At 46.9% G+C, this 12,769-nt stretch overlaps 1 long non-coding RNA gene across 1 annotated transcript in view; it reads right to left on the minus strand.

Moving 5' to 3' along the window:
* Positions 1-5,378, minus strand: part of LOC143769380 (uncharacterized) — a 41,418-nt gene extending 36,040 nt beyond the window's left edge. Inside the window, exon 1 of the long non-coding RNA XR_013214382.1 lies at positions 5,306-5,378. This is a non-coding gene — a long non-coding RNA (uncharacterized LOC143769380). The remainder of the gene's footprint in view (positions 1-5,305) is intronic.
* Between the last annotated feature and the right edge of the window lie 7,391 nt (positions 5,379-12,769).

Consider the following 12,769-nt stretch of genomic DNA (forward strand, 5'->3'; position numbering starts at 1 on the left):
GTGTGCAGAAGAAAAGTTCTGACAACGCCATCCACTTTAAGGATAATTTGAGATATTGGTCTTGCAGATGAAGTTTTATATGTCAGGAGCGTAGTGTCTTGAGGACCTGGCTTGCTTGCCTCTGTCCTATGGACGGGGTACTTCACTGCTTTCTTCACTTCTTCCTTGACCTGTTTCTCTGGACCAACTCTTGGGTTGCATGGGTCCAGTCTCTTCGGGGGCGTGGGCACCCTTCACTGGTTCTGGAAATGGCCAAACTTGCCACAGATGTAACACTTGACACTTCTTCTGTCTTTGTAGGGTGGTTGCGCTTCCAGGTCAGTGGTCACCATGAGAGGGGCTGTCTTCTGCACCCCTGGTTGGGACTCAATCCCTTTGGCTACTGTGGACAACGGCATGATGGGTACTGTAGCGGCAGCTGGGTCCGGCCTGCTGATTGAAGCTGCGGTGGTAAGACGGGGCCTGCAGGTGCATTCGTGGTGAGGCCCGGGGGTGCCATGAGACCGGCGGCTGCATCCAACCCAAGGTCCTGGGGCATTACAGGGGCTGCGGCTGCATCTGCCGTCACTTCTTCCCCCTGCTCCAACATAGCTTCTCCCCTTTGCTAACCTTATTGAGGTCGGTGTCTCCTCTCTGGAGTCTGCAGCGGTTCTTCCGGTGTGTCGATCGGCACTTTGTAGCGTCTTCACCTCTGGCTCCCCTTCTGGTGTTCTCAGCAGCACGGCACCCTTTTCCTTCTTTGTGCTCTTTTGTGGTGCTATAATGGTGGCAATTTTGGTGACAATCGGCAATAAACAGTCTCCTAGGCGCACATAAAACATTTTTTCTGGGTCAGTCCACTGCTATTGACCTGTTCCTAGGCCTAGCCACTATCAGTGGTTTCCTGATTGGCTGTCTCAGTCCATGCCCAAAGACCTGTGTATCTGGTCATGAATGGTGAAGCCCAAGTCTTGGAATACTTGCATTACTCTGCCATGAAACTTCTTCACAGACTCTGTCCTTTCCTGACTCATGTCATGTAAGCTGAGGGCCTGTCCGGCCAGCCTGCCTTTGGCCCACTCTCTGAGTTGTTCAATTAGCTGTGGCCCTGACTCCCAAGCGTGTACGTTTGATTCTGCTGGAAGTTTGAATTGTTCCTTCATGATTGGCCAGAGTGCATCACCTGCTTCTATTTTCATTCATGGCCCAGAGATCATTCCAGGTGGCTGCATATTTTCACTGGTTCTGCTACATTCTTCGGTAAAATGGCATGGGATGCATCCCTGGGTCTGGAAGATTGTCACCTGACTTGAAGTGCAGTGCACATAGTGTAATGGTAGTGCCTCTATCTGCCCTTGCATTCTGGGTGCCTGTGGGTTTCTTTTCCTAGTACTGGACAGCATGTATGATGTTCCCTCTTCATCTTCATCAGAGGAATAGTTGTGATAGCTTGTACTGGGGTCATACACTGACTGATATTGGACTTAGAAGATGCTTTTTTATGTGAGGATGTCTCCCCCCTTGCTGAAGCTATGATGGATTAGGCTTATAGTTTCATGTTGGTGTGAATGTAGGCAGCTCTGACCGGTGCTGAAGCTGTACATTATCAATACATGGTGATATTAGTCCTCCCCCCTCTGCATCCAGGGCTGAGCTGTCTGCTACCTGATGTGTCTGGGGCTGCCCACTGTAGGGGGGGGGCTTTCACCTTCTTTCCCCGATATCACAATTGGCAATGGTGGGACTGTGCCAGGGGCATAGAAAGGGAACCTTGTGCGGTAAGCACCATATTGTTTGAATTGGGCGTTGGCCCAGCTGGCAACGAAGAGGAAAAAAGAGGAAGAAGAAGGAGGGGTTGATGAGTGAGACAAAGGAATAGTAGGAGGGGAGAGAGAATGTGGAGAGAGAGGGAGGAGAAGAGAGGAGAGAGAAGGAGGGGAGAGAGAGGGTGAGGAGAAGAGAGGAGAGAGAAGGAGGGGAGAGAGAGGGTGAGGAGAAGAGGAAGGAGAGATGGGTGTGGAGAAGGAAAAGAAGGAGGAGAAAGGTGTGGTGGGGGAGTGGAGAAGGAGGGAGGAGAAGATGGAGGGTATGGAGGGATGTTTTAGCTGGGTTTGGTTGAGGATTGCTGAGATGTCATGCAGAGCCATGATTTCCAATGGTTTTTCCACTGATGTCACTAGTCCTGTCCAGGAGGGCGTGTGCTGCAACTGCTGCTCTCATGCGGGAGGAAGAGGCTCCCCTTGCAACTGGATCCAGGCAAGCTAAAAAGTAGTCCGAAAGTCTCTGCCCGCATCCTCCACCAGGAAGAGGAGAGGAAAGGAGAGAGAGAGAGAAGAATGCAGAGAGAAAAGACTGACAACAGAATGAGAACAATAGAGTGGAGCAATGATGCCTTCTCCCTGTAGGGAGAGACGGGGTGCACCACATACTGTGCAAAAATAACTACCTATACCATGGATCTTGCTAAAAGCAGACTGCGCAGATCCAATATATCCCATCTTATACACACAAAAATCACTTCCTGGTTTGCTCACATAACTTTCTGTACCACCTAAACGATGTAAGCTCTGCTGTGCTACTTCATACCATGTATTGGCATTCAGCAATCTAACATCAGCTAACTTCCCTTATTTTCCCTTCTACGTCATGCCACTCCGCAGCTTGAAATCTGCCATTCTAATGAATTTCACGTACTTTATACCTTCCAAAAATCTTCACATACTTAACACCTTCGTGTTCTGCCACTAACTAGGGGCTGTTTTCTCATTAGGAAGTAAAAAGACTTTCCTGTTGCTCGTCCACTTTATTCCCCGTGGCAAAAGCATAAAAATGAAAAACACACAAAAATGAAAAAAACAGTGCTAAAAAAAACTTCTAAAAATGAGTATTTAAAAACTCAAAAAAAACCAAACCAAAACGATAAGAAAAAACGTCCATAACTTAGTTCACAACCAAAAACTCAAAATTTTGATACAAAAGGGAAGGAAAAAAACTTTTTTCCAAAAAAAAGTAAAAAAGGTAAAGAGATTGAAGAATGAGGAAAACTTAATTAAAAAACTTTAAAATGCCGCAAAAAGAAAAAGACCCTTTAAGAGAGTAAAAAAAAATTAAAAATTAAAACGGCTTTTCTCTTCTCCTTTTTTTTTTCTTTTAGAATCTCTGCGCTCAAATACAGTCAGAGACACACTTCCTATTTTTATTCAGTATGCTATTGCAATAATATCAAATGTCACTAAAATCACGTATCTGAAAACACGTATGTCACATCAAAAATGATAGATACAATTTAAATTTCACTTCTTCACAAAAAAACTACACATAGCCAGCATTGCAGCTGAAAACAGTCAGAAAAAAAAAACAAAAAAAAACACAGATGTGACAGTGTGATTTACAATACATCTCTGCTCGCAGCTGAAAAAAAGAGGAAGTTCAAGAGAGAGGAAAAAAAACCAAAACTCTCTTTTACTATTTCATGCTTCTTAAAGCGGCAATAGTACATGACACAAACAGAAACAGATAGACAATCCGAGAGATGCCCTTTTAAATTCTGTGACACATGCAGGTTGCGCTGGGAACAGACTACTGCCAATCGCACTGGACGCACCTGCGCCCGGGCCGCCTGAGTGAGTGAGAAGCACAACAAGCGGGAAATCTACCACCCCGGTCCGGACGTCCTAACTGGATCGCCGGCACTACGGGAATCTGCAGTAGCCCTCTAAGTTATCACTACCCGTGCCTGGAACATGGGACTGCCCCAGGACTACCTGTCCTTCCTATGCACGGGAATCCTGCAATAACTTATCGAGCGATTTGACCTCCTGCGGTCTATTACCCAGCCACCAAAAACAAAAGTCACTTTTTCCTTCTCTCGGATTTTACACAAACACATAACACATACACGGCACACAGCAGACACCTCCCAGGGTTTGGATTCATGGCTACGGATTTTTTACACTACCTGGGAATTGGTGACCACACCTGACCGGCAAGAGGCATAGACCCGGACTGGGCACAGGGGACTTTCAGGTAAGATGATAACATTTTCTTACCTTACTTATGGAGCTGCGCAGTCTCCTGCCCCTGTGCCAAGGCCATGGCTACAACCTCCTTCTTTCCGGTCAGTAGTGGGTCCACGTGTGCGTTTCATCCATGCCTCGCTGTTGGGGGCCATTAATGATATGGAAATATTTGGGTTGGATAAATGTATCCCTCTGTGTGTGCTGTGGCCGCTCCCAATTAGACTGAGTATTTTGAGCGCTCAAAGGAATGAGACTGCAACACCATTGTGTCAGAACAACATTCCATCAATACTGGCAATTTATTGTACATACATAGTTTTATATTTTCACATAGAAAGGAGTGGTTAGGGGTTGTCAGGGGTGGTTAATTAATTACCATATTGTCTAGCTCTTCTGTCATTGGTTATCTAAACATATATGGAATATTGTGATTAATGCTCATATGACTGCTGATTAAGCTGATTAAGCAAGTAGAATTGAGCTCTCTGCATGTAGGACAGAGTTGAGACATCTGACACTGTTGGTCTGCCGTTTCAGCAAGATTCAGCTATATTCTAGACATTATTTCAGACATCTGACCCAACTTCCGCTTTTGAGATGGAAAACCCCATATGATCTGTCTGGGTTATATCAGTTAGTGTCAGACATTTTAAACCACTGATTATAATGTATATATTAGCTGTGAGCATATAAGTATATATATGATTGTAGAGGAGTATACATGCAAGTGAGATCTACATGATATATATATTTCTATCACAATATGATTGTGCTATCTCCCCCACACCAGGAGCTAAAATGCCGAAATCTCGCTTATTTACCCCCCTCCAGTGTCCGGCTAAGGGTCATATATGGCCATGCCCCTCTCCAGTCACTGTGGGGGTTTGGTAATAGGATGGAGGGCGGCGTCCATGCTTGGACTTCAGAGAGAGTAATAAAATCACAGCTCACCTTCCCTGTACTTTACCCCTTACACCTGACCTGTTTAGCCAATTACCTGGAGATAAATGGTTTTACAGACTTAACGTGAGGGGGGCATATAACCTTATACGTATCGCCATGGTGACGGATGGAAGACCGCACACAATACACCTGAGGGGCAGATTGAACATTTGTTGCTGCCATTCGGGGTAACCAATGCTCCAGCAGTCTTTGAAAATGTCATTAATTATATTTTCTCACTGATTGGTAGATTTGTGGTAATTTTCCTGGATGATATATTGAGTTCCTCACGTACTCTGGAGGAGCATGGTGAGCATGTCAGACAGGTTCTCCAGGTTCTACGTGACAACTATTTATTTGCTAACCTGGAGAAATGGCAATTTGTGGTACAGCAGGTCCAGTTCTCAGGACATTTGGCTTCTGCATTGGGGGTTCAGATGGACCCCGTTAAGGTCCAAGCAGTCCTTGATTGCTTCTAACCAAGTAACCTGAAAGCGTTACAGAGATTTCTTGTAGTCGAGATACTGAGGAACAAACAAGCGAAAAATAGGGTCTTATCTGATAACAAGATATAGTGAGAATAGAGGAGTATTACACTCACCTGATAGGGTATGTTTCCACGGTCAGGAAACGCTGCTTTTTTGACGCTGCGCAGAGCTGCAGCGTCAAACAAGCAGCGTCCAGATGTTCCAGCATAGTGGAGGGGATTTTATGAAATCCCGTCTCCACTATGCGTGGAAACCCGCACGCGGCGGCCCTGCGACTCCGGACATGCTGCGCGTCTTTTCAGATCGCAGCATGTCCGTATGCCTTGCGGGGACGCAGCGTCCCCACAAGGCATATCACAGGGCCCTATGGGAGAGAGCGATCATCCCGGATGTGAAGAGTTAACACATCCGGCATGATCGCGTCCCAGAAAGGGGGCGGGGCTTAGCGCCGAGCGGCTTCGCCGCTGCGACGATACCGCCGGCCATCCTGACTGTGGAAACATACCCTTAGAGTGGCACCTCAGCAACATGTTCAATGCATAAATCAGCTGCTGCAGGACACAGGGCCAAAGACCGAGCAGAATAGCTGATCCGGGTGTAATGTGTCTGGACCTGCACTGCTGATGAAGACCATAAGATATGGAGATTTCCTTAAAAACGTTTATTCACATAGGTTTTCACAATCACGCAGGACCTCTTCCTCAGGACAAACCTGATAGCGGATGAACATGTCAAGCTTGGAACGTTTTATATGAAGTCTTATGGGCAAAAAATCCAAACAAAGCACGAAATGTCAAAGTTCATGAGAAAGTCCGTCAAACAAAGATAAATTATGGTTCACGAAAAAAAAAACAACATTTACATAAATTAATTATATTAAAAAGTACTTATGAATGAAGTGAGGTCACCTAAAAGAAGGAATAAACCTGTATGTGATGTGAATGAGAAAGTTCTGGCCAGTAAGTAAATAATTTATAAATGGTGTTATTGAGTTGTGTCAGTAGTTTCCTATATGAGATGTGACCTGGTGTTCTGGAAGGTTCTGAAGTCACAGGTATAGTGGTGTAAAGCTGTGCACCACTAGAGAACTTGATGGATCAGCATTGGAATGAAAAAATAGGATTATTGGAAAAGAATCCATTGACCCAGAAGACAAATCCGTAACCCAATGGTTAATAAGTAATAAGAATGAATGTCAGCCTGGGGTGTTACATAGTGAGAAATGGAAGTGCTGACAACACAAGAATGTGACTGAATCTTGTATGTGACGGCTGTCTATTCGAAGAGCGCGTGTTGGTTCCTGATCGCGGCTGTTCTGGTAACAGGAGACATAAACCTAGTGAGCATGTATCGGGGTCAGCTACTATGGTGGAAGCTGATAGAATGTGTAGTGAATGGGAGTGAGGGATAATGAGGGAGGTGTTGATGAGGTGAATAATGCGATACAAAGAGCGTCGGCTGATCACTCAGGCTACAGAATGGAGGATCCATTGGAGGAGCACTCTGGATGCTAGAGACAATGAAAAAACTGGGGGAACGAGCTACACTAGTGATGAGCGAGCATACTTGGTAATGGTCGTTACTGGCCCGAGCATTGCTGTACTCGGGAGCACCGAGCATTTCCGGGTTTGCTCAGCAGGAGTTTGGGTCCCCGCCCTGCATGTTTGGCGCTCTTTAGAGAGCCAATAAACATGCAGGGATTGTCTGCCACGCACTGTAATGCCGTAGCCATGTTGGTTGTGGCATTACAGTGATTGGCTGGCCGCACAGCATCATCAGGTCTATAAGAGACCTGGCACTGTCCTGCTCGTCACATTCAGCTCCGGATTCAGACAGTGTAGGGAGAGCTTCTGCAGAGATAGGGTCAGATGTGGGGGGTTTTCAGTTAGTGAGGGTCTACTATCACAGAATCCACAAATCCAGCTAAACCAACAGTCCTTCTAAGGACTAAATACGGAGTATATAGATTGCAGTGCTAGGTAGGCAGGGGAGTGTATGTGGCTCTCTACATATCAGTACAAGGCCTGCAGGCACTGTATGTGGGTATATAGATATCACTGCATACATCAAGAGGGTCTATTCCATCACTATCTGCTGCTGCCTATTACATATATACATAGCCCCAGGTATCAGTGGCCAGGAATAATTACCGTATTTTCCGGCATATAAGACGACTTTTTAACCCCTGAAAATCTTCTTAAAAGTCGGGGGTCGTCTTATACGCCGGGAATCATCTTGTACGCCGGGTGTATATGGTGGGTGGGGGGAGTGATCCTGATGACGACGAGGGGGCGTCTCACAGGAAAGTGAGTATCCCCCATTACCTTATCGTAGCGCTGCAGCGTGGGGTCTCTGTGCTGGGAGCGGCGGCTGCTGTGCTGTGGGGCGGCGGCTCCTCTTCTGCAGTGTGGGGCCTCTGGCGCTGTGGGACGGCGGCGGCGGCGTATCTTCATGCAGTCGGGGCTCCTCCGGCATCTCCTTAAAGCCTGGAGCCCCCGCCGGCAACTCCATCGATACAATGTGGTGGCCTCCGGGAAAATGGCCGCTGCTCAGATTCAGATCTCGTGTCCCGAGATTTCGGGACGAGATCTGAATCTGAGCATGCGCCGCCCCCAGCGGCCATTTTCCCGGAGGCCACCGCATCGCACCTATTGAGCTGCCTCCGAGAAAATGGCCGCTGCATTGCACCGATGGAGTTGCCGGCGCGGCCTCCAGGCCTTACGGAGATGCCGGAGGAGCCCCAACTGCATAAAGATACGCCGCCGCCGCCACCCCACAGCACAGAGGCCCCACACTGCAGAAGAGGAGCCGCCGCACCACAGCACAGCAGCCGCCGCTCCCAGCACAGAGACCCCCACGCTGCAGCGCTACGATAAGGTAATGGGGGATACTCACTTTCCTGTGAGACGCCCCCTCGTCGTCATCAGGATCACTCCCCCCCCCCCCCAAAAGGCACATATTCACCGGCCCTATAAGACGACATACGGTGTATAAGAAGACCCCCGACTTTTAAGAAGATTTTATATTTTAACTGGCAAAGTTGGGGGGTCGTCTTATACGCCCAGTCGTCTTATACGCCGGAAAATACGGTATTTTTGCATCTTAATCCTGATTATTTTATTCCAAAGCAATCCAGAGCCCCTTTTTTTCCCCATTTGCTTGTTCACACTGCAGACTACAGCCAGATCCTTTCCATAGTTCAGTGTAAAATCCAGTTATTTTACACAGGTTTATCCGTCCCAGTGATCACATCTGAGTGCGCAGAAAATTCTGCCATTTTTTGTGGTACAGTAACTTTTTTTGGAGTGTCTTATCCAATTTCTTGACACGATTTTGCTGCCCAAAAAGTATTTAGCAACAGAGCAGATGTTTTAAACTGAGTCTTGTATGCCACACTGGGCTGCATTGAATTTTTTTTGTTGTGCTATTTCCTGCTTATTGACACAATTTTGCTGTCTGAAAAAAATATATACAGGCCTGATATTTGAAAGTGGGCTATCTATGTCACAGTCCTCATCTATCTGTGGGCTACAAATTGTGGCATTTGAGGCTTCCATTCACCTTTTTTGCTGTGTGTTACCCTAGTTCTATACACTATTTTGCTGTAAAAAAAAAAATACAGGCCACATATTTTACAGTGTGGTATCTCCGTTACACGCCTCATCTATATCTGTGGGCTACAAATTGTGGCATTTGAGTCTTCCATTGAACTGTTTTTGCTGTGTGTTACCCTAGTTCTGTACACTAGGGTTGAGCGAAACGGGTCGTTCATTTTCAAAAGTCGCCGACTTTTGGCAAAGTCGGCATCTCATGAAACCGAGCCGATCCCAGCGTTGCATCGGCCATGCGGTACGCGACTTTCGCGCCAAAGTCGCGTTTCAATGACGCGAAAAGCGCCATTTCTCAGCCAATGAAGGTGAACGCAGAGTGTGGGCAGCGTGATGACATAGGTCCTGGTCCCCACCATCTTAGAGAAGGGCATTGCAGTGATTGGCTTGCTGTCTGCGGCGTCACAGGGGCTATAAAGGGGCATTCCCGCCGACCGCCATCTCACTGCTGCTGATCTGAGCTTAGGGAGAGGTTGCTGCCGCTTCGTCAGAAGCAGGGATAGCGTTAGGCAGGGTCCACTAACCACCAAACCGCTTGTGCTGTAGCGATTTCCACTGTCCAACACCACCTTCGGTGTGCAGGGACAGTGGAAGCTACATTTTTATTTTTTTTTCTCAGCGCTGTAGCTCATTGAGCTGCCCTAGAAGGCTCCCTGATAGCTGCATTGCTGTGTGTACGCCACTGTGCAAACCAACTGCTTTTTTCAAAGCACAAATCCTCTTGTTCCTTCCTTTCTGCACAGCTATCTTTTTTGTTTGTCCACACTTTTTATTTAATTTGTGCATCAGTCCACTCCTTATTGCTGCCTGCCATACCTGGCTGAGATTACTGCAGGGAGATAGTAATTGTAGGACAGTCCCTGTTTTTTTTTTTTTTTTTTGTGGGAGATTAAGATTGGCATTTCTGCTAGAGTGCCATCCCTGTGTGTTCCATCTCTCACTCAGTGGGCCATAGAAAACCTATTTATTTTTTTGCTTGATTTGGGTTCTAAAATCTACCTGAAAAAAAATCACTACATCAATCAGTGGGAGAAAAATATTGGCCTCAGTCAGGGCTTGTGTGCCACTCCTGACTCCTGTGTGTGCCATCTCTCACTCAGTGGGCCATAGAAAGCCTTTTTTTATTATTATTTGGTTTCTAAATTGTCCCTGAAAAAATCTTTTTATCTTATTTGGTTTCTAAAGTCTCCCTGAAAAAATAAAATAAAAAATAAAACAGTGGGAGATTAATATTGCCCTTTCTGCTTGTGTGCCAGTCTTGACTCCTGGGTGTGCCATCTCTCTCTCTCAAATTGTGGGCCATAGAAAGCCTATTTATTTTTTTGCTTGATTTGGGTTCTAAAATCTACATGAAAAAAAATCACTACATCAATCAGTGGGAGAAAAATATTGGCCTCAGGGCTTGTGTGCCACTCCTGACTCCTGTGTGTGCCATCTCTCACTCAGTGGGCCATAGAAAGCCTTTTTTATTATTATTATTTGGTTTCTAAATTGTCCCTGAAAAAAAACATTTTATCTTATTTGGTTTCTAAAGTCTCCCTGAAAAAAAAAAAAAAAAATAGGTGGGAGATTAATATTGACATTTGTGCTTGAGTGACAGTCCTGCGTGTGTGGCATCTCTGTGATTTGGTGCCACAGAAAACAGAGTGTGTAACATTGTGCCTGATTTTCCTTGTGGTCTCACCAACCTGTTAAGGGATATTGAAATCATTCTGAAGTTATAGCTCACCGTGTAAGTTGTTTGACAGCAACAAATAAAGTTACTTTGGTTAAGTTTTTAAAACAATGAGGAAGTCTGGTGCAAGAGGTCGTGGCCGTGGGCGTTCATTGTCAGCTGGTAATGATGGTAGTGGTAGTGGAGCATCAGGTGGTCATGGGGATAAAAATATTCCACCTAAGTCTGGAGCTGTGGAGCCAGTTTCGTCGTCTGGCTACACAAGGCCTCGAACGCTCTCTTTTCTGGGAGTAGGAAAACCGCTTTTTAAGCCGGAGCAGCAACAGCAAGTTTTGGCTTACCTTGCAGACTCAGCCTCTAGCTCTTTTGCCTCCTCTTCTGAAACTGGTAAATGTAAAAGCAGCGCGTCGCTTGTGGATGTTCACGGTCAGGGACAAGTCGCTTCCTTGTCCTCTTCAGCAAAAACTACAACAAGAGAGAAGGATGCAGCAGGCGACACAACGGGTCACTCCATGGAGCTCTTTACACATACCGTCCCTGGCTTAGAAAGTGAAACATTTAACAGGCCATGCCCATTACAAGTATATTCTGACATGGAGTGCACTGATGCACAGCCACAGCCAGAGTACTATGCTGCTCCTTTGACTCAGACCACAACATTGCCCTCTCAGGGTACTGATCCACAATCAGACCCTGATGAGACTATGTTGCCCCGCCACGAACGCTATACCACCGACCGACACGGTGACACAGACGAAGTTGCACACGAGCTCGAAGAGGAGGTAATAGATGACCCAGTTGTTGACCCCGATTGGCAGCCATTGGGGGAAGGGTGCAGGCGGCAGTAGTTCAGAAGCGGAGGTGGAGGAGGGGCCGCAGCAGGCATCAACATCGCAACAGGTTCCATCTGCCGGGCCCGTATCTGGCCCAAAACGCGTGTCAAAGCCAAAACCTGTTGGAGGACAGCGTGGCCATCCGGTTAAAGCTCAGTCTGCAATCCCTGAAAAGGGGTCCGATGCTAGGAAGAGTGCAGTCTGGCATTTTTTTAAACAACATCCAATTGATCAGCGCAAAGTCATCTGTCAAAAATGTTCAACTAGCTTAAGCAGAGGTCAGAATCTGAAAAGTCTCAATACTAGTTGCATGCATAGACAATTAACCACCATGCATTTTCAAGCCTGGACTAACTACCAAACGTCCCTTAAGGTTGTAGCACCCTCGGCCAATGAAGCTAGTCAGCAACGCAACATCCCTTCCGTCACTGTAAGGACACCATTTTCCGCACCACCGGCAGTATCTGTGCAGGTTTCTTTGCCAGCCAAAAGCAGTCAGGGTCAGGGAATCACCAGTTTTGTAGGAGGAAATATTGCATCTAGGGCACCGGCGGAAACAATACCGTCTCCAACCGTCTCAGTCTGCCATGTCCACCGGCACACCCGAAAGTTCCACGATCTCCAGCTCTCCAGTCCAGCTCACCCTACATGAGACTCTGGTTAGAAAAAGGAAGTACTTATCCTCGCATCCGCGTACACAGGGTTTTAACGCCCACATAGCTAGACTAATCTCGTTAGAGATGATACCCTACCGGTTAGTTGAAAGCGAAGCTTTCAAAGCCCTGATGGAGTACGCTGAACCACGATACGAGCTACCCAGTCGACACTTTTTTTCAAGAAAAGCCATCCCAGCCCTGCACCAGCATGTTAAACAGCGCATCGTCCATGCACTCAGGCAATCTGTGAGTACAAAGGTGCACCTGACTACAGATGCATGGACCAGTAGGCATGGCCAGGGACGTTATGTGTCCATCACGGCACACTGGCTGAATGTGGTGGATGCAGGGTCCACAGGGGACATCAATTTCGGGACAGTTGTGCCTAGCCCACGGTCTAGGAAACAGTTGGCTGTAGGCGTTCGCACCCCCTCCTCCTCCTCCTCGTCCTCCTGCAGAAGCTACAGCTCTTCCACAGACCTCAGTCGGCCAACCACTCCATCGGCAGATGACACTGTTGCACACCAGTTGTCCCATTATGGGCCAGCTACTGGCAAGCGTCAGCAGGC

The sequence above is a fragment of the Ranitomeya variabilis genome, chromosome 4 (assembly GCF_051348905.1).
Source record: "Ranitomeya variabilis isolate aRanVar5 chromosome 4, aRanVar5.hap1, whole genome shotgun sequence".
In the NCBI taxonomy this organism is placed as follows: domain Eukaryota; kingdom Metazoa; phylum Chordata; class Amphibia; order Anura; family Dendrobatidae; genus Ranitomeya; species Ranitomeya variabilis.